Below are 25728 nucleotides of genomic sequence, written 5' to 3' on the forward strand. Positions count from 1 at the left end.
ATGGTGATCAGATATGGAAGCAGACCGATACATCTATAAATAAAACTGAACGACTCAGACATCTTTTCATTTGCACAATTGATTTTATTGTATTAATTAATATATAATTAATTTTTAATATATTAATTTTTAAAATCCATGCATTGAAGGAAGGATATTTTACAGCCCATCTGTGGTCCCTAACTCTAACCGGGCATCACCCACAGGACAGCATACGTCAGTGTGTGACAGGGAGCATGACATGATGAGACACCCAAATGTCGCCCCAGGATTTTGAACATTCCAACATCCTGGGGCGACAGGGAAACATCGTGCATTACCGCGCATCACTGCATGCGTCACCACGCTTCACCACGTCACACGCCCGCGTCACGGCCCGACCACGACGCGACATCCTCTTTCTAGGCTGTCGCTTAACTGTCGTCCAAATGACGCCCAAGTGGGACAGGCCCTTAAGTTCTCCCTGTGACCGCATGGGGTTTCCTCCAGGTGCTCTGGTTTCTTGCAACATCCCAAAGACGTGCATGTTTGTGGGTTAATTGTCCTCTGTAAATTACCCCTAACCTGAAGGGGGTAGATGTGAAAGTGGGATACCATAGAACTGGTGTGAATGGGTGATCAATTGTCAGTGTGGACTCAGTGGGCCAAAGAGCCTGGTTTCATGCTGTATCATTCAATCAATAGCCTTCAACTGTCTTGGCCATTGGATACCACTCCTAAACTTATTTTCACCTCCCTCAGCTCTACTTTAATAAATGTTAAGCTTTATCTCTCTGACCCTACTTTTACGCACCTAATTTAATGGTTCCTTTTCTAGTTTGATTTTTTTTCCACTATTTTGCTTCTGTGCAGCATTTGTCTATGCTAAAGGCAATATATAAATACAAGATGCGATTGTTGATGTTACGGGGCAGAGTGGAAATAAAATTGCAGAGGAAATACATGGCATTTGTTTTGCTATTCAATCACTGGTTACTCCTGCTGCAACATGTTTGTACAGAGAAGATAAGTGGTTATAATTATACAAGCTTCCAGCTTGCACGCCACCCATACTGTGCACACTTCCCCACTCAATGACCTTCATCAAAGAGCTGAGAGCTCTGCTGATTTCTCCACCCAGCTGAGTTCCATACTCTCTATTCAATGCAACTAATTTCTATAAGGTGAACATAATTATGCTTCAAATTAACAAATATTGTATTACATGTTTAATAGGCAGCAGTATGGTTCTATGATTTATGCATTCCTGAGAGTTGACTGAGTGCACTGCAAATATTAGCTGTAAAAATGATTAATTACAGTCATTCTTCAATCTTTCCCAGCTCCATTATTTGGAGTCCCTTTTGTGGCCTCTTTTGATCCCGGTGAGTTAATTCTCATCTTCTTTACTTCTTCTGGTATGGCATTAACATCAGCTTACTGGATCAGTTTTGGGTAAGTACGTTGACACACTTGTGTAAATTTATTTAATGGATGCAACATTATAATTGACAATAATGGTTATCCATAAATGGACAGCCTCAATGTGTAGCAGGCTGCATGTAATCACTCTCCTCATTTTTCAGCCAGAGCTTTTTTCAAGCCTGACATTTTCTGTTGAATATGCTTTAAGATTCTCTGTACATGACCTCTATTGATTTACTGCTTGATGTGCTCAGCACTTGCCACGGAGCTGCTGAAACATCCAATTGTCTCAAATAGACACACAAGGATAAAATGAGTAAAAGAAAACTACAAGTGGATACAGAAGGATAAAATCCTGCTGACATGATATGCAATATTTAAGTCAGAGCACATAACTTGTGCTTTCACAAAGAGAACCATTTTGTTCCACCACACATAGTATCTAACATGAGCAAAAGATCAGGAATGCTGTCATGCAAATTTAAATGTAAATGTGCCCCTGTTGCTATATATATATATATATATGAGTCTGTTCATGATCTTAAAGTGTTCAATGATGGATATTTTCCAGCAAATGTTTCAAAAACAATTGTGAATTACAAATTTCATTTTTGTGTGCGCGTGACAAGAAACAGCCTGAAAAGCTGATTGCAATAACAAAACAATTTGCATTTAAATAGATTGTCGGAGTCATCAGAAGGTGCTTCACGGGAGCACAACAAGAATTATAAGGGATCGCTCGGCTGACAGCTGGGAAGTGGGTTATTTGCATTCATTCCCTGCCAGCTGACAACTGATGCAACCCGAGATCCTAACTCTGCAATAATCAAATACTGGACTTTCCGAGTTCAGGAAACAATAAAATATTCATCATTTGGAAGAGAATTGCATCACTTTTTACTCAACATTTTGCATTCGTTTACAAGGATTCATAACTTTACTCAACCATAACACCATTCTGTTTAAGAAGGAACTGCAGATGCTGGAAAATCGAAGGTAGACAAAAATGCTGGAGTAACTCAGCGTTTCGAGCCGAAACCTTTCTTCGGCCCGAAATGTTGGCTATTTCCTTCGCTCCATAGATGCTGCATCACCCGCTGAGTTTCTCCAGCATTTTTGTCTACCTAACATAATTCTTCAAGCTGATCTTTCATTATAACTCTGGTAGTTACTGTTTATTTACTGTTCTGCTAAGGGATCAATTGTGCTTTGTTGCATTTTCAATTACTATATTTGTTGGAATAAATAGCTTATATCCCTGGTGGGCCATGTTTCGTTTGTCGAGTCATTGAGTCATACTGCACAGAAACAGGCCCTTCAGCCCACTGTTATGGGGGCGGGAGGGGGGGGGGGGGGGGGGGGACAGAGCTCGGAGAAAATATGGGTGTTGTGTGGGTATCACATGGGGAGGGAGGCAGGAGCCAGCGAGGGGGACCAGAGGGGAAGGGAGCTGGAGCGGACTCACAGTGGTCGCTGGACCGCTGGTCTGCTGGTTGCTGTTCACTCTCCTCTGCCAATGTCGCTTTCCATTTGGCGACATTTCCCGTGCTGGGCCGGGCCGTTTCCAGTCCCTCCGAAAATTGTGTCCAGTTGGAAACCTCCTCCGGCCATCCACCGCACCCAGTAAAGACACAATGGCGCAGGAAGGGGTGGACCATCCCACGGAGTGACAGGAGAAAAGACCAATCCACGTGGTGCTGAATGACAGAAGTGGAGATCGATCTGCGCATGCGTGGTTTTTAAGATTTTTAAACCTCGCTAAAGTTTACATTAGACCACCGATCGGAACGAAACTTGGTACAATCGCAGCGCAGAAGAACGGTGAGTAAGCTGGCAAAAAATCGTAGCGCTATCGCATAACGTTTTTGCGCAAATAGAATTACCGCGCTTCCGGCCGTAACTGTTTTCCATATGTATTAATGATTTGGAAGAGGGAATTAGGAGCAACACTAACAAGTTTGCGGATGACACAAAGATGGGTGGCAGTGTCAACTGTGAAAAGGATGTTAGGAGGTTGCAGGGTGACCTGGACAGGTTGAGTGAGTGGGCAGCTGTGTGACAGATGCAGTATAATATAGATAAATGTGAGGTTATCCACTTAGGCGGCAAAAAAAGGGGGCAGATTATTATCTCAATGGGGTTAGGTTAGGTAAGGGGGAGGTGCAGTGAGACCTGGGTGTCCTTATACACCAGTCACTGTAAGTTGGCGTGCAGATACAGCAGGCAGTGAAGAAAGCTAATGGGATGTTGGCCTTCATATCAAGAGGATTTCAGTATATGAGTAAAGAGGTTCTTCTGCAGTTGTATAGGGCTCTGGTAAGACAATATCTGGAGTATTGTGTACAGTTTTGGTCTCCTAACTTGAGGAAGGACATCCTTGTGACTGAGGCAGTGCAGCGTGGGTTCACGAGATTGATCCCTGGGATGGCGGGGCTGTCAAATGAGGAAAAATTGAAAAGACTAGGCTTGTATTCACTGGAGTTTAGAAGGATGAGGGGGAATCTTAGAGAACCATATAAAATTATAAAAGGACTGGACAAGCTAGATGCAGCAAAAATATTCCCAATGTTGGGCGAGTCCAGAACCAGGGGCCACAGTCTTAGAATAAAGGGGAGGCCATTTAAGTGAGGTGAGAAAACACTTTTTTACCCAGAGAGTTGTGAATTTATGGAATTCCCTGCCACAGAGGGCAGTGGAGACCAAATCACTGGATGGATTTAACAGATGGATTTAATAGGGCTCTAGGGGCTAGTGGAATCAAGGGATATGGGAGAAGGCAGGCACGGGTTATTGATTGGGGACGATCATCCATGATCACAATGAATGCGGTGCTGGCTGAAAGGGCCGAATGGCCTCCTCCTGCACCTATTTTCTATGTTTCTATAACAAGTTCAGAGCTTTAGTTATGTATAGATGGATGAGGAGCATAGATGGTATATATTGTCAAAATCTTTTCCCACAGCAGGAGAATCGAGAGCAAGATATAATAGGTTGCCAGCTGTTACCAGGCAACTGAACCATTCTATCACCAACTAGAGAACGGTTCTGACCCACCATCTATCTCATTGAAGACCTTTGGACTATCTTTAATCTTTACTGGACTATTTTTGCACTACATTTTATCCTCTTCATCCTGTATCTGTACACTGTGGTTGACCTGATTGCAATCATGTATAGTCTTTCCGCTGATTGGATAGTACGCATTGAAGAAAACTTTTCACTGTACCTCAGTACACGTGACAATAAACTAAACTAATGTGAGACTGACTCAAGACATTTGAAGGAGATGCGAGAAGATGGGCTTTTTGCATGATGGTGAATATCTGGAACGAGCTGCCAGATGACATATTGAATGCAATACTTAAAAGGTAATTAGACAGATACCTGGATAGAAAAGATATAGTGAGATGCAGCAAATGTGATTAGCACAGACAGGCATCGAGGTTGGCATGGATGAGGTGGGCTGAAAGGGGCCAATAACTGTGCTGTTTGTTGCAATGATTCTATGATTCCTCAAGATTAGGTCCAGTAAAGCCTGTTCTCTGGTAAATTATTGATATAGTGGGTCAAAAGGCAACCGTGAACACACTTTAGAAACTCCATACCCTCTGTGCCTTTCACACTCAAATGGTCCTAATTAAAATTGCAGCAATTGATATCGCCTTACTGTTATAACCCTAGTATTCGGACATCACTATGATTTGTCTATTCATCTGTTTTTCTCTCTGCTGAAAACTGTTCAGAGACCTCTAAGTGCAACTTCTGAAAAAAGATCAAACCCCATTTTTTTGTTCCTTGGATCTGCTCATGTTGCTTGTTTGAAGAGCCTTCTTGACATATTCTCTGACTACTGCAGTCATGAACCACATCATTAATGTTATTATGTAGTGTGTCACCTGCTCCTTTACATCCCTCACCCATCCCCGCACCTGAAGGCTCTCCACCCTGGAATGTTGTTGCAGTTCCTGCCCTTCCTTCAGCCTCTAAACTAAATAGTGGGGGGGGGGGAATTGACAAATTGGCAGTATAAAGATGGAGCTGAAGGGGAAGTGACTACAGGAAAAATTACAAAAGATTATCGAATTAATGGGAAGGAAAGCTCGAGAATGGAAAACAGAGTAAGGTCAGGGCCAATTGCGAGGGGGGAAGTGAATACGGAGGTCAACGTGCTGTATATGAATGCGTGAAGTATAAGGAATAAAGTGGACGAGCTTGAGGCTCAGTTAGAAATTGGCAAGTATGATATTGTGGGAATTACTGTGACATGGCTGCAAGAGGGCCAGGGCTGGGAACTGAATATTCAAGGGCTACCTCTTATCGAAAAGACAGACAGGTGGGCAGAGGGGGTGGGGTTGCCCTGTTGTGAAGAATGAAATTTAGTCTCTTACAAGGGGTGGCATTGAAACAGGAGATGTGGAGTCAGTATGGATAGAACTAAGGAATTGTAAGGGTAAAAAGACCCTAATGGGACTAATCTACAGGCCCCCAAACAGTAGCCTGGACATAGGGCGCAAGTTGAATCAGGAGTTAAAATTGGCATGTAGTAAAAGTAATGCTGTGGTTGTTATGGGAGATTTCAACATGCAGGTAGACTGGGAAAATCAGGTTGGTACTGGACCCCCAAGAAAGGGACTTTGTAGAGTGCCTTTGTGATGGATTCTTAGATCAGTTGTATTGGAGCTTACCAGGGAGAAGGCAATTCTGGATTAAGTGTTATGTAATGAACTGGATTTGATAAAGGATCTCGAGTTAATGAGCCATTAGGAGGCAGTGACCATAACATGGTCAGGTTTAATCTACAATTGTAGAGGGAGAGGGGTAGATCGGAGGTGTCAGTGTTGCAGTTGAATAAAGGGGACTATGGGGCCATGAGGGAGGAGCTGGCCAATGTTGACAGGAAAAATACACTAGCAGGGATGACAGTGGAACAAAAATGACAGGTATTTCTAAGAATAATACAGAAGGTGCAGGATCAATTCATTCCTGGGAGGAAGAAAGATTCCAAGGGGAGAAAGGGACAAGCATGGCTGACAAGGGATGTCAGGGACAGTATAAAAATTAAAGCAAAGAAGTACAACGTAGCAAAGATGAGCGGGAAGCAAGAGGATTGGGTAATGTTTCAAGAACAACAGAAGATAACCAAAAAGACAATACGGGGAGAAAAGATGAGGTACGAAGGTAAGCTAGCCAAGAATATAAAGCAGGATAGTAAAAGCTTCTTTAGGTTTGTGAAGAAGAAAAAAATAGTTAAGACCAAAATTGGACCCTCGAAGACTGAAAAAGGTGAATTTATTATGGGGAACAAGGAAATGGCAGATGAGTTGAACAGGTACTTTGGATCTGTCTTCACTAAGGAGGACACAAACAATCTTCCTGATATTATAGTGGCCAGAGGATCTGGGGTGACGGAGGAACTGAAGGAAATCCACATTAGGCAGGAAACGGTGTTGGATAGACTGATGGGACTGAAGGCTGATAAACCCCCATGGCCTGATGGTCTGCATCCCAGGGTACTTAAGGAAGTGGCTCTAGAAATTGTGGATGAATTGGTGATAATTTTCCAATGTTCTATAGACTCAGGATCAGTTCCTGTGGATTGGAGGGTAGCTAATATTATCCCACTTTTTAAGAAAGGCAGGAGAGAGAAAACTGGGAATTATAGGCCAGTTAGCCTGACATCGGTGGTGGGGAAGATGCTGGAGTCAATTATAAAAGATGAGATAGCCGAACATTTGGATAGCAGTTACAGGATCGGTCCGAGTCAGCATGGATTTACGAAGGGGAAATCATGCTTGACTAATCTTCTGGAATTTTTTGAGGATGTAACTAGGAAAATGGACAAGGGAGAGCCAGTGGATGTAGTGTACCTGGACTTTCAGAAAGCATTTGATAAGGTCCCACATAGGAGATTAGTGGGCAAAATTAGGGCACATGGTATTGGGGGTAGAGTGCTGACATGGATAGAAAAGTGGTTGGCAGACAGGAAACAAAGAGTAGGGATTAACGGGTCCCTTTCAGAATGGCTGGCAGTGACTAGTGGGGTACCGCAAGGCTCGGTGCTGGGACCGCAGCTATTTACAATATAATATTACAATGATTTGGATGAAGGGATTCAAAGTAACATTAGCAAATTTGCAGATGACACAAAGCTGGGTGGTAGTGTGAACTGTGAGGAGTGTGCTATGAGAATGCAGGGGGAATTGGACAGGGTAGGGGAGTGGGTAGATGCATGGCAGATGAAGTTTAATGCTGATAAATGTGAGGTTATCCACCTTGGTAGCAAAAACATGAAGGCAGATTACTATCTAAATGGCATCAAGTTGGGAAAAGGGGAAGTACAACGGGATCTGGGGGTCCTTGTACATCAGTCTATGAAAGTAAGCATGCAGGTACAGCAGGCAGTGAAACGAATGGCATGTTGGCATTTATAACAAGAGGAGTCAAATATAGGAGCAAAGAGGTCCTTCTGCAGTTGTACAGAGCCCTAGTGAGAATACACCTGGAGCATTGTGTGCAGTTTTGGTCCCCTAGTTTGAGGAAGGACATTCTTGCTATTGAGGGATGCAGCATAGGTTTACAAGGTTAATTCCCTGGATGGCGCGACTGTCATATGCTGAGCGAATGGAGTAGCTTGGCTTGTAAACTCTGGAGTTTAGAAGGATGAGAGGAGATTTCATTGAAACATATAAGATTGTTAAGGGCTTGGACACACTAGAGGCAGGAAACATGTTCCCGATGTTGGGGGAATCCAGAACCAGGGGCCACAGTTTAAGAATAAGGAGGAAGCCATTTAGAACGGAGACGAGGAAACACTTTTTTTCACAGAGAGTGGTGAGTCTGTAGAATTCTCTGCCTCAGAGGGCAGTGGAGGTGGGTTCTCTAGATGTTTTCAAGAGAGAGCTAGATAGGGCTCTTAAAAATCGCGGAGTCAGGGGATATGGGGAGAAGGCAGGAACGGTGTCCTGATTGGGGATGATCAGCCATGATCACATTGAATGATGGTGCTGGCTCGAAGAGCCAAATAGCCACTCCTGCACCTATTGTCTATTGTCTATTGGCTCTGTGGTCGCAATAATTCCCATGCATTCTGCCTACTTAATTTTCCGTTAATATCTTATTGCAGCACCCTCTAAACTGTACATCTACTCTGTGCTCCATTCCGCAGCCAATTTAATTGAAAACCTCCCCAAACCTTTGCACTCGCAATCCTTCCCGTTTCAGTTCAGCTATCAACCATGCAGCTTGTACAGGTCACAATCTCCCTCAAAGCAATCCCAGTAATTCAGAATTTGTCAGCTTTTTGCCCTAAACCAACTCTCTAGCTGTATATTTACCTGATCTACCTTTTAACCTATAACTTTTTAAAGACATATGGACAGGTGTATGGATAAGAAGGGCTATGGGTCAAATGGTTCACGAAATTGATCGCTGGGATGGCGGGACTGTTATATGAGGAAAGATTGAAAAGACTAGGCTTGTAATCACTGGAGTTTAGAAGGATGAGGGGGATCTTATAGAAATATATAACATTATAAAAGGACTGGACAAGCTCGATGCAGGAAAAATGTTCCCAATGTTGGGTGAGTCAAGAGCCAGGGGCCACAGTTTTTGAATAAAGGGGAGGTCATTTAAGACTGAGGTGAGAAAAAACTTTTTCACCCAGAGAGTTGTGAATTTATGGAATTCCCTGCCTCACAGGGCAGTGGAGGCTAAGTCACTGGATGGATTTAAGAGAGAGTTAGATAGAGCTCTAGGGGTTAGTGGAGTCAAGGGATATGGGAAGAAGGCAGGCACAGGTTATTGATAGCGGTTGATCAGCCATGATCACAATGAATGGCGGTGCTGGCTCGAAGGGCCGAATGGCCTCCTCCTGCACCTAATGGGTAATTGGGACTAGCTCAATATGCCAACTTGGCCGGCACGTCCAAGCTGGGCAAAAGGGCTTGTTTCTGTGCTGTACCTCTCTATGACTCTATGACTCTAAACTTCCATTTCTGTTAAACTGAACTCAAATGCTTTGGTAAGTTTCTTCAATTATGCAACCATTCTTTTTGATCATTAATAACAACAAATGGTTCTCGTTATTCCTTCATGTATCAGTGTATTGACCACCCCTTTCATAAATATATCTCCATTGACTTTGGTTGTGTGACAGTCTTTACCAAGTGAAATATTTCCCTCTCAACTATGAAGGAGGATAACACAAAACTCTTGGTTCCTTAGTTTAATCAACAATCCATAATTCGTGCTTTCAAATTGTTGCCTGGATTGAAGTACTTTAATTGTGTGGAGACATTTGATAGACTGGATTTGTTTTTCCTAGAGTGAAGGACTCGGAGGGGTAACTTGATAATAGCATGTAAAATGATAAGAAGCATAGGGTAGACAGCATAGGGTAGGTCAGAAACATTTTCCCCCCATGGTTGGTGTTTCACAAATCAGAGGATGTAGGTTTAAGGTGAGAAAAAAACAGTTCTGAAAGGGTTTTGTGGGGAAACATTTGTTTTTACATACTGAGAGTGGATGCAATCTGGAACATTCTGCCAGAGAAGGTGGTAGAGTCAACAGCAATCAGTATATTTAAGAGACATTTGGGTAAGCACTTGGGAAGGCAAGTCATGGGAAGAATGTAGACCTAATACATGCCAATGAGACTGGTTTAGCTGGACAAAATTAGTCAGCATGGTTCCAATAGAACTTCATGATTCTTTTTGAAACAGATCGCTAACAGACCACTAATGGGCAGCACGGTGGCTCAGCAGTAGAGTTCTGTCTTGCAGCACCAGAGACCCAGGTTTGATCCTGACTATGGGTGCTGTCTGCACAGAGACCCGGGTTTGATCCTGACTATGGGTGCTGTCTGCTTGGGTTTTTTCCGGGTGTTCAGGTTTCCTCCAACACTCCAATGTACATGTTTGTAAGTTAATTTCCTTTGGTAAATGGTCCCTAGTGTGTAGGATAGTGCTCGTGTACGGGGATCGCTGGTCGGCACGGACTCGGTGGGCTGAACGGCCTGTATCTCTGAACTAAACTAAACTAAGCTAGACTTTAAAATAGGAAAAAAGAATGCAGATTTCTACGCCAAAGAATATTCAAAACAAAGGAAAGCTAATCTTCAAAAATATTTTGCAAAAGATATATTTTTCTGAAATGTTTTTCTTTTTGTAACAAAGGTCCAATTCAGGAAATATTTTAGTTTTACGTGACCACTTCAATGCATGAGCATAAAGATCCATCACATGAAGAGATGAATTGTAGCCAAGGTAACAACACATGTTAAAAGTATTTTCAAAAACAAGTATGATTAGACAATAATAAGGAATCTAAATCTTTGCTGGCTTATCTAAGTCAAGATAAAATATTTTGATCACACGCATATTCTGAAGAGATAGATCTAATTTGTCATTTGATTACCAAATATTTATGCAAGTAGCAACAATCAACAAAGCAAGCTAAACTGGCTTTATTGCCAAGTCGATAAGGAGGAATTGATAGAAGGTCTAAAGGTGGCATGCTGTGGCTGTGTAGGTCATTGATCAGATTGCACCTTCAACATAATGCCACCATTGAGCAAGGAAAATAATGTAGAACTTAGTTCTTAGAAAAAGTCAGAAAAATATGGACTTACCTACCTTGAAAAGTGCTGATGAGATTGCACTCTGTTGAATGACATAAAATACTATCATAAAAATTCCACAGATGTTTGCAAGTGGGTGAAAGTACAACAGAAGGTGATTGTTATCTGTCGTTTAGGTGTGTCACTGAATATGTCCTAAAATATAGCTTGGGATTGCTTGATGGTTGGGGTTGGTCATCAACATTTGTATAGGCTTCAGTGTTGTCTAGTCAACAGGTACCCTGCCGCTCTGATAGTTCACACCTGAAATTTGATTTAGGCTGAAGGTGTTATATTTTACTTATCTGGCTTGTTATTATGGCTTGTTGAAATAAATGTCACATTCCAAAATAGAAATACAGTAAAACTTAATTCAAATTGGAAAAACAAATGACTGAACCTACATGCACTTTTAATAATCCAGCTAAACTGAGGTGGGTATGGTATGGTTCTAGCAGCTACCAATTAAGATTTTATGCATTTTCTCGGAGAAATGAAAAATATATTTTAGATTCATAGTTATAGTCATAGAGTTACACCGCACAGAAACAGGCCCTTCAGCCCAACTTGCACATGACGACCAAGATGTCCCATTAACACTAGTCGCAACTGCCTGCATTTGGCCCATATCCTTCTTATCCTATCCTATCCATGTACCTGTCCAAATGTATTTTAAAATGTAATTTATAGTATCTGCCTCAACTACCTCCTCTGTCAAAAGTCAAAGTATCCTTTAGTGTCATTTAGACAGTCTGAACGAAATGTTGTGCCTTGCAGTCATAACATAAAATAAAATAAGAAAACACACACTGAACACAGATTTAACATCCACCACAGTGAGTCTACCAGGCACCTCCTCATTGTGATGGAAGGCTAAACTCTTCCCTCCTTGTTCTCCCTCTGCGTTGAGGCGATCCAGGCTTCCGATGTTGTGACCCCGCCGGGTGATGGTAAGTCCTGCGGCCAAATGTGAGCTCTTCGAACGGGCCGGTTCAAACTCCGCGGCCCGGGGCAGACGAAGCTGCCACCCTCCAGTCCAGTGGACGAAGCTGTTGTTGCGGGAGCTCTGGAGAACCGGGCACCAACCTGGGACCTGCGAGCTCCCGATGTTGTTGTCCACTGGGCCCGCGGCCGAGTCCACTGGGCCCGCGGCCGAAGCCTCCGGAGGCTCCAGAGTCAGGTCGCCGCTGCCGCGCCATGACAGCCCCGAAGTCGGCCAGCCCTACGTTGGTAAGTCCTAGCTCTGCATCTGGAGCTTCGAGGTCGGTCCCAGTTGGAGGCCGCCAGCTCCGCGATTAAGCCTCAGCGCAGACGGAGATGGACAGGCAGCTCATTCCACTTACCCACCGCCCTATGTGAAAAATTGACCTTCGGGTTCCTATTAAATCAGATACTTATTGAGTTCCCAATTCACCTATAACCAGAGGAAGGAATATAGGTGAAAGGGGAGGGATGGGTATGAATCCAGGTGGGGCCCAGGGAAAAGAGTGGGGAAAAAGGTGGAAGTGGAGGAGGGGTAAGGGGGTCTGGACATCCTTAAACATGCCCTTTGTCTGTCAGGTTCTACTGGATCTCTTTGTTATTAACCATTTCAACTCCCCTTCCCATTTGCATTTTGACCTTTTGGTCCTGGGCTCCTCCATTGCCAGAGTGAGGCCACCCGTAAACTGATGGAACAGCACCTCATATTCCGATTGGGTAGCTTAAATCCCAAGGGTATGAACATTGAATTCCCCAATTTTACAGAACTTCTAAAAACCTCCTTTGTCCCCACACCTCCCTTTCTTCCATCCTCCACCTGAACGTGTATCTATTCCCTCTTCCCATCTACCTTCATTCCTCCCTCTGGCTTCACAATTTGCAACTTCAATGCTTTTGTCTCACATCTTGTGTATTGTCATCTCTGGCATTTGTCCAACCATCCGTCTCCCCCATCTGTGTTTAACTATTAGCTGGCATACTTTATCCTGCCCCTCCTCTCTTCCAGATTTCTCTCCCCCCCCCTCCTACAATCAGGCTGAAGAAGGGTCCCAACCCAAAATGTCACCTGTCCATGTTTTCCAGAGATGCTGCCTGACCTGCTGATTTACTCCAGCACTTTGTGTCTTTTTTTCTAACTGCATCTGCAGTTTCAAGTTTCTACATGAAATTCTTTATAACCATATAACCATATAACAATTACAGCACGGAAACAGGCCATATCGACCCTTCTAGTCCATGCCGAACACATAATAGTAAGATTAAACGAGAACTTACCAGTTTGAAGTTTGATCTGTATTTTATGAGGAGGAACGTTGAGGGAATACATGAAGAAGCCCGCCCACAGCGCCAGCGTGTCATCCTTCAAAGCAGCGGTGTGAAGTCACAGATACCCAATATTGACCTAAAATAGCAAGATTATTAAAGAGATACCAGCTTAAGATTTGACCGTACGAGGGTGGGAGCGGAGGGCATGTATTCCCTCAACGTTCCTCCTCATAAAATACAGATCAAACTTCAAACTGGTAAGTTCTCGTTTAATCTTACTATTTTACTTCGGAGTCACGTGAGGGACTCCATGAAGATTTCAAAGCTCTGTGACCTCATGCCCTGGAAAACCGAGTCCATGCTTCACAACTGCCTTGGTAGTTTGGGAGAAATTGTTAATGATTTTTTAAAACCAGAAAAACATTGATACCAATTGTTTAACGTAACAATAAATAATATTTATAATTCAAATCATAAATCCTTGTTCATCAGGGATAAATTATAATACGGAACTTAAAAGTTTCCCCGAAAACGTTTCTATACCACTAAGTGGTTTATTATAGAATTTTTGAAATGTCCTCTCCGACGACCATCCTGCAGTCCTGAGGATTTGGTCCATGGAGACCTCAAGGCGTTTCGCTGCTAATGTAGCTGCCGCCCTGGTGGAGTGAGATTTAAATATATATATTGGTGTCCACTCCTGCCTTCCTTAACCCATATATAATCCACCGTGAAATAGTCTGAGTAGACACCCTGTGGTATGGTTTCCTATAGCTGATTAACAGCCCCATATCTTTGCCTCTAATGGCCTTAGTCCGTTCAATATACCACAAAATATGTTTCATAATACAGAGACGTTCGTCCTCCGGGTAAGCCAGAAATTCAATGACCTGTCCTGCTGATCCTGGTCTATTTTGTTTAATTAAATCCTGTATTACAAAGACCAAACGTCCTGCCGCCATAGAGAAGCTATCCAGTCTCAACGTTTGCAGTGACTGGACCCTCTGTGCTGTGACCAATGCCATCAGCATAACCATATTTCTAGTTAACGTGTCCAGAGTCAATGCTGTGGCCGGCGACCAACTTCTTAGCATGTTGAGGACCACACTTGCATCCCAAATCTGGGTATATCTTGGTTTTGGTGGTCTGGTGTTAAAATTCCTCTTAACAGTTTAATTACCAGCGGATGAGACCCCACTGAAAGACTGTCTGTTCCTTGCCACAAAAGGTTGATAAAGCACTTCTGGCACTATTAACAGTGCTATAACTAAGTCCTTCGTAGTGCAGACTGGTGAGGAACTCTAGCACTGCCGGCACATTCTATCTCTGTGATCCAGATGATTATAATGGCAGTAATTAATCCATTTCCTAATGTGACTTAAATATTACTTTTGTGTTGACCTTCTTTGCGCTGCTGTGATCATATCCACACTTCTACTCGATAGCCCCATGTCTCGTAGAGGTTCCTTCAAAGTCTACAAGCCAACAAAGCAATATTTTTATAACATGGATGGCTATCGTGAGTTACCGGATGCACCAGCAACTTAGGACTATGTTTAAAGTGCATACATGGTTCTAAAACCATATCCTGTATCACCGAGAACCATAGTTGTGTAGGCCAATCAGGTACTATGAGAATCCCAGATGCCGAATCCTGTTGAATTTTCCTTAGTACCCGATTGTTTTTTAATATATGGTCCCTAGATAAGGGACGTATCAGATATTAAACTGATAAGAACAGATACTACACTTGATCTTAGCCAAAAGGCCGAGAAGCGATCAATATCCGGTCTTAGTACTTTCCTGTGATTTCCCCAAAGACCTTTCTATTCAACATCCATTCTGTATTTTCATTAAATTTTCATGACCTGGCGTCCGCCACTGAATTTAGTATCCCTGGTAGATACGTAGCCGATAACCAAATATTCCTTTGGATACACCATTGCCAAATTAAATTTGCCAATTTATCACAAGATATTGATATATTTCCACCCATATGATTTATATATATGCCACCACCGTGGTATTGTCTATCTGCAATCTAACCTGCTGCTGATTCATACCTGAGCAAAAAGACTTAAGCCCATGAAATGCCCTTAACATTTCTAAATAATTTATACCCTTAGTATTTAGTAGGTTAGCTTCTTGAATATTCCATCTCCCTCCACAGCTCGAGATGGTATCCGTCGCACCCCAACCAATTGCACTGGCATCTGTATGTAATACCACCGACGGGTTGTCAATAACTATTGGGTTGGAGCCATACTTCACATTGTGTTCCCACCATTGTAATTCTTTTATAGCTTCAATTGTTAGCTCCATTGGCCTATCAAAATGGCCTCTGTTAATTTTGAGTGCTCTTATTTTGTCTCTCTGTAAATTTTGGTAATGTAATGGTCCCAATTGTATGGCAGGAAATGTAGCCACAATTTTCCCAATCATTCTCGCTACCCGTCTAATGGATGGTTTAACGGTATTAATAAGCTCTGTGGAATCCTTTTGTATTTCTGTGGCTTTCCCTAGTGGTAAAGTCACTAACATATCAATTGAGTTAATGGTGAACCCCAGGTAATCCATATTAGTTGATGGTGTTAATTTAGACTTAATTGGATGGCTAATGAACCCCAGGTGTTCAAACAATTGCTTAGTGGCCACCACTGCCTGACATGCCAATTCATAAGTTTTCCCCACTATAAGAATATCATCCAAATATGCCATTACTCTATGATTTTGTTGTCGAAATAATGCCAAAGCTGGTTTTATCCAATTAAATTTCAAAACCTCCTGTGTCTATTTCTAATGGGTATTGTATAGTAAGCATCCTTAAGACCAATACTTGCCATAAAATAGCCTTTAGACACTAAGTCTATAGCAGTGCTAAACGTATCCATTTTAAAATGAACATATTGCACAAATTTGTTAAGTGTTGACAAATCTATAATAACACGACAACCCCCATCTATCTTATTCCTAATAAATATGTTAGAGACAAAACTCCTGTTTATCAGGTTTGGTTTGTTCAATTACCCCTTAATTGAATAATCTTTTATCCTATGTGAGCTTTTGCTTGTTCTAATTTAGTAAGTATATATTTTCTGTCCGGTGTATGTTGTACTGGAGGGTTATGTTTGTGTAAGAACTCTATCAGATATCCCTTAATACTGCTAAGGATATATCTGTCCATAGTTATATTGCACCATGCTTCCAAATGAAGTTGCAATGCCCCTCCAACTTCCGTGCTCCCTACAACTTTTGGAGCCGCAGATTCACCTACCTCCATGGTTATCGGTGGTAATTTATTTTTATTCGTGGATGTGGAGGCCCTTGAAGTTGAGGTTGCGATGGCTGCTGATGTACTGGCTTCCGCATTTTCCACAGCGGACGTCCCGGGCCAAACCCTTAAAAAAGGACGCTGCTGCTGCTGGGGCTCCTCTCTCTCCAATTCCTGGTGGTATTATAGAACCCACCATTTTTTGGACGCCCATAGGGTTGATATCTCTTTCCTAGATACCCTTTGGCTGCCCTAATCAGCCCCAAAGTCATGGCCTCCTCATCCAACTCTTTGACCTGTTTAGACAAGTCTCCTCCAAATAGTAGGGTTTGGGGTTTTATATCCCTTTGCTTGCACAAAGCAGCAAATTTAGGGTCTAGAACTGGCTGAATAGCTCCCTTTCTTAAATAGTTTAATTCCAATTGTACATTACACAATAATGCTAATGCATCCTTTTGAACACTATTCATCTGCACTTTCTCGAACTAACGGGCCAAAGCTGTAATCCCCGCTGTGAGACTTTTGAGGGCATTTTGGACCTTAAGATCCTGATTCCTAATACCCCCCCCACATGCTTCCAAATACACCTATTTACACTGGCTACATGCAGCGCAGTACAATTCCCTGGTGGTAAGGGCCTTGCCAATACTTCAGCCATCGTATTAGCCTGCAACTGGTGTGTGGACATGTACTCGATACTTGCAGCCATCCTGTCCTCCAGGTTCTTGCCGGTCTGCTCCTGCGTGAAGTACTGTCCCACCATGTCCAGTAAGCTGCATTCCTTCCCTTCAATGGGAGAAGACGGTTCCACCTCTTGCTCAGACTCTGAGCTGGTCAGACATTCGATATCCTCCTCAGAGGAGTCTGATATATCTTGCAGCCCTTTAAGGGAACCTGCTGTGGGGCTTACATTATGCCCACTGTGGCTATCCTCCCTCTCACGGGGCCTGCCACTTTGGACAATTTCGTCCAGCAGCCGCTCCAGCCGACTTTCGCGCTCTCGGGCGCTAGTCGATCGCGGGTGCTTATCGGGCCGCTCCAACCGACTTCCGTGCACTCGGGCACTAGTCGCTCGCGGTTCCCGCAGCCGGTCCCCATGCCTCCCTGCACTGGTCGCTCCCGGCCGCCCAATATTCTCCTGCCGCCCTTCCCGGCCCCGGTACTCACGAGCACCTGTCGCCGGCGGCTGGATATCCATCCATTGGTAGCGGCTTTCCAGCTCCGTAAGGCTGGCCGCTCCTGGCTGCTCCATTTCCCGCAGCTGCTCGTCAGTTCTCCTGAACTGGTAAGTACTGTCTCCACCACCAGAATTAAGGTGATGGGACTTTTGTTTTGCCTTCCCGCCCGGCCGCGAAATCGCTTTTGCCGGCGCGGGGTTCAAGTCGGGCACAGCTGGTTCCTCCATCGGTAACACCTGTGGCATCGGCTGCTGCTGCTGCAGGTCCCCGGCTCCTTCCCGACTTAGTTGCTGCTCCTTTCTTACCGACTTCCTGCGAGGTGCTCTGTCCATTCCTACAACAAAGTTAGAAATGCAGAGTCCCTTACCTGCCGTTCGTCGGCTTTTTTCCTCTCCCATTCACGGGGATGTCCTCCCCAGGTGTGACACGTCCATGCGTTGTTTGCGATATGGCACGCTGGCGCTGTGGGCGGGCTTCTTCATGGAGTCCCTCACGTGACTCCGAAGTAAAATCTCCCCTAGTCCCATATACCTGTGCTCAGACCATAACCCTCCATTCCTTTCCCGTCCATATAACTATCCAATTTATTTTTAAATGATAAAAATGAACCTGCCTCCACCACCTTCACTGGAAGCTCATTCCACACAGCTACCACTCTCTGAGTAAAGAAGTTCCCCCTCATGTTACCCCTAAACTTCAGTCCCTTAATTCTCAAATCATGTCCCCTTGTTTGAATCTTCCCTACTCTCAGTGGGAAAAGCTTTTCCACGTCAACTCTGTCTATCCCTCTCATCATTTTAAAAACCTCTATCAAGTCCCCCCTTAACCTTCTGCGCTCCAAAGAATAAAGCCCTAACTTGTTCAACCTTTCTCTGTAACTTAGTTGCTGAAACCCAGGCAACATTCTAGTAAATCTCCTATGTACTCTCTCTATTTTAATCAGATTGCAGAGTTGGTGGATGGATTGCTGAAACAAACACATAAACTTAATTCAAATTGTTAAAATGAATGACTGAATCTGTTTGCACATTTAACAATGAAGGTGAGGAAGGTCTGATTTGAGCGTCGGCTGATTTGTTTAACCAAATGTTGCTTAGCTGATAAAATGTAACTTAATCCCAAGGCTTTGCCTTAGGCCAAACTTATGCAAATATGGTGTGTATATGTTATTTTACATGGTTACACAGAAAAGCTGGAGAAACTCAGCGGGTGCAGCAGCATCTATGGAGCGAAGGAAATAGGCAACGTTTCGGGCCGAAACCCTTCTTCAGACTGATCGGGGGTGGGGGTAGGTGGGGACAAGAAAGGGAAAAGGAGGAGTAGCCAGAAGGCTGGAGGGTGGGAGGAGACAGCAGGGGAGCTGAGGAAGGGGAGGAGACAGCAAGGACTAACAAAATTGGGAGAATTCGATGTTCATTTTACATGGTTTTAATTTCTGATTATTCAATATTAATTCATATAGAACAAAGGTGTCTTCAGTTTAAATGCTGTTGAGTTTCTATTGGCTCCAATCATTTTTTTGCTTAGCAACTGAAATATTTAATATAGACAATGATAACATTAAAATGACATAACATGATTTAATTAAACCTGTAATAATCTGTCCTTTGTGCCTTTAAGTACTCGTCATTGCACTTATTGTTGTATTTATCATTACTGTATGTATACTGTTTACTCTATCAGCTTCATTGCACCCTTGTGTGTATGATAATAAACTAATCTGAATCTTAATCTACGCATATTCACCACCATTTTATTTGCATGTTTTAGTCTCTCTAGGGGAAGAAAAATGAGGTTTTGTTACCACACTGACACCTGGAAAGCGTTAGGAACAGAAATCATCAGGAAAAAATGGTGTTATGTCCAGCTGTTTCCTTACAAGAAAAAAACAACATTCGACGGGTAACTGCTGAGAATTTTCTCTCATGTTCAATTTATAGGAAAAGAGCGTGTGAGGGGAGGATGGGAACAGATGGGTGACCCACTTTTTAAATTTCTCCAACATTTGAACAATTTACTTAATTCTCTGATCCCGTAGTCTTACCATTCTTCCTTTAGTTGTGTCCTTCATTGTGACTAATATTTGATTCTCGCAAACAATTTCACCTTTTTCATTTTCACTTTGAGCACAGCACAGGAACAGGCCCTTCCGCCCATAATGTCCATGCTAAACACGTTCTTAAATTAAGATCATCTCAATTGCCTGCATGTGATCTAGATCCTTCCATTCCCTGCCTTTCGAAAACCCTCTTAAATACCTTTATTGTATCCGCCTCCACTTCCACTCCCTCGCAGCTTGTTGCAGGAACCCACCACTATCTGTACAAATATGACCTCTGCCTGCCTTTCTTATTCATTAACATAATCATAGCCACCCACTGCTATCTCATTAATCACTTATTACATTGGTCATTAAAGTTGTGATATTTACACTAGGGAAGGGAAAGATACGAGTTAACATATGACAAGCATTTGATGGCACTGGGCCTGTACTCGCTGGAGTTAGAAGGATGAGGGGGAACATTGAAACGTACGAATAGAGAAAGGCCTGAATAGAGTGGATGTGGAGAGGGTCCCGGAAAAGAGGTCATAGCCTCAGAATTAAAGGACGTTCCTTTAGGAAGGAGATAGACAATAGACAATAGGTGCAGGAGTAGGCCATTCGGCCCTTCGAGCCAGCACCATCATTCAGTGTGATCATGGCTGATCATCCACAATCAGTACCCCGTTCCTGGTTTAACTCTCTGGGTTAAAAAGTTTTTCCTCATCTCCGTTCTAAATGGCCTACCCGTTATTCTTAACGGCCCCGGTTCTGGACTCCCCCAACATCGGGAACACGTTTCCTGCCTCTAGCGTGTCCAATACCTTAATAATCTTATATGTTTCAATAAGAATCCCTCTCATCCTTCTAAATTCCAGAGTATCCAAGCCCAGCCGCTCCATTCTATCAACATATGACAGTCCGGTCATCCTGGGAATTAACCTCGTGAACCTACTGGAGATGAGGGGGAATTTCTTTAGGGTGGTGAATCTGTGTAATTCATTGCCACAGAAGGCTGTGGAGGCCAACTCAATGGATATTTTTAAGGCAGAGATAGATTAGTACAGGTCTCGGGGATTATGGGGAAAAGGCAGGAAAATGGGGTTAAGAGGGAAAGATAGATCAGCCATGATTGAATGATGGAGTAGACTTGATGGGCCAAATGGCCTAATTCTTCTCCTATCACTTATGAACTTATGAACATGATATCCATTAACAATTTAATGGATGATATACCCAATAAGGGTAGGTATGCAATGGCTTCAGCAATCTGAAGGGATTTATTTCATAATAACTTCCTAGAATTCTGATGGACACCTGGTCAGATGTGATCACTGGAGCAAGAATTCAATAAAGAAAGATTAAATTACCAATCTATGGGTCTGGCCCCAACATCTCACCAAGGATGGCGGTTCGATTGTGGATTCTACTTGCAAGATCAGAGAGGGCAGGGGCTGTGGATTATTTCAGCAGATATAGATGGGGAGAACATGGAATTTCATTGTGTGATTGCAACTAGAAATTCTGAAATGGCTATACGATCCATGTTGAATATCTCATGGTCCATGTTGGAATTCCTTCTGTTTGCAATGATTCTCAGAGATAACAAGTGGTGGCTCAAAACCTACATGGCACAAAATTTCCCATGGGAAGATTGTAAACCTTATGCAAAGTGCTTCATACTGATTGACATTATAATCTATCTACTTAGCATATTTCATTATCTGGCAACACTATACCGCAAAAGATTTTAACCGCATATTTGAACAAATTTAATAAACTAAGTGCCAAATACTCCATACTGGTTAGGTCAGCTTTGTAGTCTTACATTTTTTAAAGATATATCCTTAGATATTTCCTAGGTGAAGCCTTGATTAAGCTTCCCAGAAAGTCTCCCATTCTACTTCAATGAATCTTAAATATCCATCAGGAATTGATCAATAAAATGGGATAAAACATTAATTCACGCTGATTCTTGATTAGTACAAGTGTCAGAGGTTATGTGGAGAAGGCAGGAAAATGGAGTTAGGAAGGAGAGATAGATCAGCCATGAGTGAATGGCTGAGTCGACTCGATAGGCCGAATGGCCAAATTCAGCTCTTATTAATAGACAATAGGTGCTGGAGCAGGCCATTTGGCCCTTTGAGCCAGCACCGCCATTCAATGTGATCATGGCTGATCATCCCCAATCAGTACCCCGTTCCTGCCTTCTCCCCATATCCCCTGACTCTGCTATCTTTAAGAGCCCTATCTAGCTCTCTCTTGAAAGCATCCAGAGAACCTGCCTCCACCGCCCTCTGAGGCAGAGAATTCCACAGACATTTATGACCTTATGACCTAATGATGTTATGATGACACTGAAAATACTCTGTGTTGGCAATGCTTATTGCCAATTGGCTAGTCAAGTTCAGGAGTGGGAGCTATTCATGCATTTTTCACCAAAATGCAATTCAGTCTCCCTGATGATAACTAGCAGGCCAATTGTGTGGCAATCAGCTCTTTAACAGGCCTCTGACTAACCACATGCATTAGTTATAGAGTGGCACAGATATATTTGCTGCTACGGCAATCAGAAAACATACCACCAGACTCAGGAGTGGTTTCTTCTCTTCTGTTATCAGACTTCTAAACGGTCCTTCCATAAGCTTGGGTACAGACCAGATTTTCCACCTTAATGCTTGATACTGAGTGAGAGGTTGTTGCCACACCATTCAACCAGGTGTTCGAACTCTCTCCTGTATTCAGACTCATCACCACCTGTGGTGTTGTTGGTCTTGCCTTCTGTCTGCATTTCTCACCCAACATCCTCATCTTTAGACAGCTTGTGTATAGGGGAGAGGGTAGGGATGAAGATGTGTGGGTTGGGTTGCTCCTGGGCCTGGACCAGCTGGCCATCCGCGAGTCACAGTACCAGGTGGAAGAGGGCTCTGCCCGAGTCAGCTGCCTGCCCCTTTTCCGGGGTGGTGTTAGAGAGGGGCTACGTGCTGTCCACGGGCACCCTGGGGTATTTCCGGGACCGCTGGGCACTGCGGGGGGTGGAATGCATCCTTGACAAGGATTGTAACATAGTTGTATAGTAGTTTATTTAGTATATTTGTTTGTCTTGTATTATGGTGGTGGGATCTGTTTTGTTTTATTGTATTGTAAATATTAATTTTAGTAAGTGAATAATTTTTTTCATTAAAAAAAAAGTGGTTTTGTTGGTGAATTACTCAATGGCATTGAAGCTGTGCTTCCCACACAGTCATGGGTGCAGGGGGCTAAGCATGGAACCATTGTGTGCAACTGTATTGATGGTCAGTGAGGAGGAGATGTGGACCCTTGTCCATACTGATTGAGGTCTGCTGATGAGGAAGTTAGCGATCCTGTTGCAAAGAGAGGTACAAAGGCCCAGGGCTTGGAGCTTAGTAATGGGTTTAGTAGGAGAGGATAGTGTTGAACGCCAGGATGTAAACAATGAACAGCAGCCTGCCGTATGTGTTCTTGTTATCCAACATGTCCAGAGCAGAGCTGAGATAGCATCTGCTTTCACCTGCTGTGGCCATAGGCAAATTGAAGTAGATCCAGGTTATTTCTGAAGGATAACTAAATTCATGCCACAACCAACCTCCTGAAGCATTTCATTACAGTGGATGTAAGTGCTACCGGAAGGGGAAGGTATTCTACTGTGAGCAGACCTGCTGAAGCCACTGCAGCAAGCAACATGGGACCACTGGATTATCACTGATTAATTCTTATAGTGAAACTGTTAAACACATAATTTCATGATCTGTAAATGTTATGTATCACTCTGCATTCCATTGATGTTATTGATTTTTCAAGTATTAAAATCATTTTTGTTTCTTTTTATAATGGCCTGAATGTGCAGAAATGAAATGCTTATTCCAGAGCTACAATGAATTGACAATCAGTCTGAAGAAGGGTTTCGGCCCGAAACGTCGCCTATTTCCTTCGCACCATAGATGCTGCTGCACCCGCTGAGTTTCTCCAGCATTTTTGTGTACCTGCTACAATGAATTGGGTCAGTTTTTGAACATGATGGAGCCTAACCTGCAAATATAGGGGAATGATACAACCCCTCCTATACAATTGACATAGGTACAATTATGATTTCCCAAAGGATTAGATTGTGACCAAGGTTTGGAAAGTGGGGATTCATGTATTGCAATAGAGTTTTGAATTGCTAATAGCCAAGGCTAGTCCCCGCATTGTTATTGCAGTGGTTTGATAGGATTACACCCAGGTGAGCATAGAACATAGAATGGAGCAGCACAGGAAAATGCCCGATTCACTCAGCGGGACAGAATCTCTGGACAGAAGGAATGGGTGATGTTTCAGGTTGAGACCCTTCTTAAGACGGGTTTGAAGAAGGGTCTCGACCCGAAATGTCACCCATTCCTTCTATCCAGAGATGCGGCCTGTTCCGCTGAGTTACTCCAGCATTTTGTGTCTATCTTCAGTGTAAACCAGCATCTGCACTTCCTTCCTACACAGGAACATGCCATTGGCCCGCAATGTCCATGCCGAACATGATGCTAAACTAAATTAATTTCATCTGCCTGCACGTGATCCATATCCCTCCATTGCCTGCATATCCTTGTGCCCATCTAAAAGCCTCTTAAACACCACTGTCCTATCTGTTTACGATCTTGGCAGCGCATTCCAGGAATCCACCAGATTCTGTGTAGAAAAGCTACCTCACACATCTCCTTTCCACCTTTGCCCCTCGAACCTTAAATCTGTTATTGGGTTTTTTCCCTGAGTTTTTGTTATGTTATTTATTATGTACATATTCTGTGTGCTGCAGCAAGTAAGACTTTCATTGTTCTATCTGGGACATATGACAATAAAACACTCTTGACTCTTGCCTCTTGACATGTCTTTAATATTTCCCACATGGAAAAAGGTTCTGACTGTCAATTGTTGAAGTCGTATTCAGAGGTCTGGGTTACTGATTAGGAAACATGAACTTTAAACCCTCTGTGAGAATTTACAATGGTGTAATGGTACAATTATAGCATCTGATCAGTAGTCCATTCTTGTGAAAACTACTTCAAGACTAAATGCAATTAATTAAATAAAACTGGATAAACAGGCTAATTATTATTAAGTGTGAACAGAAAATTCTGGATTACTCTTTAAACAAACACTCTAGCTTACTGTTATCCTTCAGAGAAGGAAGCTATGCACCTCTACCCAGGTACCTACCTTATGTCATTCAAGACACGCCAATCTGATTGGTATTAAAATAGTTTAGGGAGCCATTCAATTCAGAGAGTCAATTAGGGATGGATAATAAATGCTATTCTTGCTAGTGCTGTTCATCTCCAGTGAGTGAATTAAAAAGAAAAGCTGATTGACTAATCTGTGTATTTTCTGTTGTGAAAGTACTATCTGATGATTTCCATGAACACTCTGTGCTTATGATAAACCAGGATGCGGTGGAGTTTGTTCCATTTAAAACAATACACTGCAATTTGTGTTTAATTAAGATAGACTACAAATTGTAATTGGAGATTAGGTGTTAAAAAGCAAAGAGTTGTGATGAAGCATTCCACTAGAGAAAACAAATTTGATGTCTATGCTCATTTTTACTTCGGTGATTTCTAAATTGTGATTATTTAATAGTTTCTGAATGTAAAATGTAAAAGAAAAGAAGGAATGTTGGATATTTGTGAGATTGAGGTTATTTCAAGCCCATGCCATGAAATGAATAATGCCATGGCTGAATTCAGCTATTGTATGTGTAGGAAGGAACTGCAGATGCTGGTTTACACCGACGATAGACACAAAGTGCTGGAGTAACTCAGCGGGTCATGCAGCATCTCTGGAGAAAAGGAATAGGTGATGTTTTGGGTCGAGTGTGTCAGGTACAAAGACTTCATGGTCCAAATAATAAAACTGACAGAGCTAACAGGAATATTATCTATATTGTAATTGCATCATGCAACAAACTATCAATATTTCAAAA

General features: G+C 42.8%; 1 long non-coding RNA gene and 1 other non-coding gene across 3 annotated transcripts; one reads left to right on the top strand and one right to left on the bottom strand.

Moving 5' to 3' along the window:
* Nucleotides 1-951: 951 nt before the first annotated feature.
* LOC129695797 (uncharacterized) lies at nt 952-25298 on the top strand. Of its 2 annotated transcripts, XR_008723230.1 has the most exons (4): nt 952-1163; nt 1323-1434; nt 19487-19618; nt 23387-25298. It is a non-coding gene; the product is annotated as an uncharacterized LOC129695797 (long non-coding RNA). The 2 variants fall into 2 exon arrangements; XR_008723231.1 differs by lacking the exons at nt 19487-19618; nt 23387-25298 and adding an exon at nt 2085-2670 and having other exon boundaries at nt 958-1163.
* LOC129695936 (U2 spliceosomal RNA) lies at nt 14853-15047 on the bottom strand. Its single transcript, XR_008723255.1, has one exon. It is a non-coding gene; the product is annotated as a U2 spliceosomal RNA (small nuclear RNA).
* Nucleotides 25299-25728: the final 430 nt, after the last annotated feature.

Source organism: Leucoraja erinacea, chromosome 3, assembly GCF_028641065.1.
Source record: "Leucoraja erinacea ecotype New England chromosome 3, Leri_hhj_1, whole genome shotgun sequence".
Taxonomy (NCBI): Eukaryota; Metazoa; Chordata; class Chondrichthyes; order Rajiformes; family Rajidae; genus Leucoraja; species Leucoraja erinaceus.